The sequence below is a fragment of the Salvelinus sp. IW2-2015 genome, linkage group LG1 (assembly GCF_002910315.2).
Source record: "Salvelinus sp. IW2-2015 linkage group LG1, ASM291031v2, whole genome shotgun sequence".
Taxonomy (NCBI): Eukaryota; Metazoa; Chordata; class Actinopteri; order Salmoniformes; family Salmonidae; genus Salvelinus; species Salvelinus sp. IW2-2015.
The window spans coordinates 223,004-227,449 of NC_036838.1; positions in this window are offsets into that span (position 1 = coordinate 223,004).

Consider the following 4,446-nt stretch of genomic DNA (forward strand, 5'->3'; position numbering starts at 1 on the left):
ATAACTCCTAATATGTAGTAAGTATGCCGTGAGGACAAGGGAGATGACCGTGGGTGACTTTGTCAGATGGAACGATGCAGCCGAGTGTAGTCCAAGAGTTCACGCAGGTGAGTGATGCATCCACGCAGCCTAGTCCACAGGTCAAAGTGAGAGACAAGGTGTAACCTATACTCCTAAGCGATAGCAGCAGTCCAAGTAATACGATGCGGTCCTAGACAAGACAGTAAACACACGGAAAGGACTTATAACGAGTAAGTTAAAGAATTTGGCAGAACTACTATAGGCTGTAACATTAGCCGGATGTGAAGGTTATCCAACGGATGTAGAGTAGCAGACAGAATACTAGGTACAGCAGTACACTATAGAGCCGCCGAGAGGGTCACTCTAACAAGCGCCCGGAGCAAGTAGTGGCCAAGATTGAATATAATTCGTGGAAAGTAGCAGAGGATACATGATAGCCGGGCACGTAACAGAGTGGGGTACCGGGGCAATACACTGCAAAACACGCGAGCAGTACAGAACAGCAGAAGAATCAGACGTATGTGCAGAGGGATCCGCAAAGAGAAGCAGTAATCTAATATATGAAGAACTAGCAAGAGGTCATAACGGATACGCCCAGTGTGAAGCCTGAGCACGAGGAGTGTATGATAGTCAGATAGTGCCCCAGAGCAGGGCTCGTACCTTAGTTAGTGGATGGCAAAGTCCAGCAGAGTATATGGTAGTCAGAGATCGTATAATGCAGTAGGAGGATCAGCAGCGAGTAAACAGGAGCGGGGTATTATCGGAGTAACATATGGTACTATAGGAGTAGCAGAGGGTACTATAGGAGTAGCAGAGGATACTATAGAAGTAATAGAGGGTACTATAGGAGTAGCAGAGGGTACTAAAAGAGTAGCAGAGGATATTATCGGAGTAGCAGAGGATACTATAGGAGTAGCAGAGGATACTATATAAGTAACAGAGGGTACTTTAGGGAGTAGCAGAGGATATTATCAGAGTAGCAGAGGGTACTATAGGAGTAGCTGAGGGTACTATAGGAGTAGCAGAGGGTACTGTAGGAGTAGCAGAGGATATTATCAGAGTAGCAGAGGGTACTATATGAGTAACAGAGGGTACTGTAGGAGTAGCAGAGGATATTATCGGGTAGCAGAGGATACTTTAAGAGAAGCAGAGGGTACTGTAGGAGTAACAGAGCATACTGTAGGAGTAACAAAGGGTACTACAGGAGTATCTATAGGAGGGAAAGTACAGTATAAAAAGTGTGCCATTCAATATGGTGTTACTAATAACCAACACATGCCTAATCAATGATATTATTAATAGCTTGTTAATGAAAGGTACTATAAAGTGTTACCCTATTGAACATTAAAGGATGTATTTGTGTTTTACTGTGCATTCTAACAGCAGTTTGCCTATTTTTGTTAGGGTCTGAATGAGACAATGTGAGACAGTGTTCAGGTGACCTCCATGCTTCAGCAAACAAAGGAAAGGGTGCTCGACAACAATGTGAGACAGTGTTCTTGTCTAGACTGTCAAGCTCAAGAGCTAACTCTACACCATCAATCCTCCACCCCTAACCCCCATACCCTCCCTAGGGTCCCTCTTCACCCCACTCCTCCCCCTCCCCCTCATCCTTTTTCCTCCTCCTTTTACAGTAACTGATGAGGTGGACACATTTCACCACACTGACTGCTGCACTGACTGCTACTATTCATCATACTCATGTACAACATACACACAACACACACACACACACACACACACACACACACACACACACACACACACACACACACACACACACACACACACACACACACACACATACCACACACACACACACACATATAGTACCCTCTGCTACTCCTATAGTACCTTGCCTACCAGACTGGTAGTGTTAGGACTGGAACAAGACTACTCCTGTAGCTGTTTCAAACTGAGTCAAGAAAAATGAGTCAAACCTTTCCAAAGGGCACGGCTGCTAAGGTAGATTGAATTCTTAGACCATGATCTGATTCCACTGCGGCCATGTGTCTCTGTTCAGTAAAAATCAATCCCACCAATCGCATCTTGAAAAGGGCAGACCTTGAGCGATCCAGATCAGTTATAGTCTGTGTGGGAGGTGCAGGGATATAACACCATTGTCAGTAAAACCTATATTTATGTTTATTTATTTTCCCTTTTGTATTTTAACTATTTGCACATCATTACAACACTGTATAAAGACATAATATGACATTTGAAATGTATTTATTCTTTTGGAACTTTTGTGAGTGTAATGTTTACTGTTCATTTTTATTGTTTAATTCACTTTTATTTCTTATCTATTTCACTTGCTTTGGCAATGTAAACATATGTTTCCCATGCCAATAAAGCCCCTTAAATTGACGTTGAAATTGATATTAGGGACATCTGCCTGTGAATGGGAGTACTGCAACAGAGAGACAAATTCAGGGCTGATTTCATTGATGTGCCTTAGAATAGCTCAACTTGGWTTTCAAATGGGAGTTCTTCATCTTTTATAATTATTTTTAYGTCTTAAATGAGATGTACATTCTTTGTATGTCAAGTCTTTCTCGGTGTAGCGTCARTCTATCTTTCAGTCTTTATCTATTACACACCAACACAGCAGTGTCAAAAGCCTCAAAACATGCGCAGTTCATTTGTTGATCCTTCTCYGCACAGATGAACTTGAAATATATGCYTGTGAGCTTGAGTTTCACCTGGAATCAACAACCAACACATTAAAGACATCTTGAATCTTCACTTTTAAGCATTTCCCTCAAGTACAGCAGCATGGTCATGYTCATTCCAAAAACTCACCACGAGGTGGCGCTCTCCTCGATGTAAATGGCCCTATCTGGAAACAGCTGTCTAGACCCAGATCAGCTGGAATACAGTGCAGACTGCAGGGCTGCAGCCAGTGACCCTGTGGCTCCAAACTACAGTAGGGAGAAAAGTGTCCCAGGGGGCTTTCCGTCAGAGATAAATGTGTCCACTGTCTGGTATTTTCCTGTTTTTTTTTCCCTCTCTGTCATTATTGATGTACATTTTGGCCCCGGGCTGTTCCTGTGAGAGATAGATTTCCAGACAAGATYCCTTGTCTTTCTGATCGCTTTTAAGATTCTCTCTCCCTTTTTCCTCTGTCTGACATGGGAGGAATTTTCACACTTTCTTTTAGCTGTGATTTAAATTGTGGATGAATGTGAATGGARTGGCCATTTCCACAGCACCTGTCTCAGTGCTCAAACTAGGCTAGACAGTACAGTATTGTTCATCAATAGATGCACTTAGAATATTGTATTATAATCCCTGTCTGACTGAATGAAGGATGAACGGTTTTATACCCTTCAGTTGAATGTCAAATTTGATTGGTCACATACACATATTTAGCAGATGTTATTGCGGGTGTAGCGAAATGCTTGTACAAAGTTGCTTAGGAGCTAAATATGCTAAATATGCAAAATACGTCGGCACTAACTGACATCATCGTTGCTCAGAACTCACATTGTTCACCACCTTCCTGTAAATAACAACTACAATCCCCTTTGAGAGACAGTGGTCCCAGTCTTCAGTCTTCTTATCAGATTATAACTGAGATAAGTCATGGACTCAAGTGATTGGTCAGCTGTTGGGGCCTCTCCGCAGGCTATGAGCTAAGTAGCATTGTGTTGTGTCTCCAATCAACAGACTGGGCCTTTTTGGCTAATTAGAAAGAAGGGATGGGTGTTAGGGGAGGGGGGTAATTTGTGTGTTTGTGGGGGGGTAATTGATTCTCTGTACCCTTTTAGGGGAGGGTTGCTAGTGGGCAGAAGGAGCTTGAGCCTTAGCCCAATAATTATGGGGGTGGGGAGGGAGAGTTGAGGGGTGGTGATATCGTACTCCTCAGGGATTCAGGGTTCAGGTTAGGGGGGTTGGCTAAGGGGGCTGAGCTTCAGATTGGGTTTACTTAGAGAGAGAGAGAGAGAGAGAGAGAGAGAATACAACCCATATTTATGCTTATTTATTTTAACTTGTGTGCTTTATCCATTTGTACATTGTTACAACACTGTATATATATAATATAACATTTGTAATGTCTTTATTGTTTTGAAACTTCTGTATGTGTAATGTTTACTGTTAATTTTGATTGTTTATTTCACTTTTGTATATTATCTACCTCACTTGCTTTGGCAATGTTAACACATGTTTCCCATGCCAATAAAGCCCCTTGAATTGAATTGAATTGAGAGGAAGGAGGGACAGATTAATTTGGAGAAGTGCACATTTACCTTCAAACCACCGGGCCAAACTCTGGGGGCCTTTGGGGGGAATTAGTGCACAACCATCATGTTATTACTGTAGCTAAAGCCCCCCTCAGCCTTTATCTCTCAATCTGTTCCAGTTCATACACTGTCAATGAGAAACAGATTTCCTGCTTTGGATAGTCGCTCACAGGATTTAAAG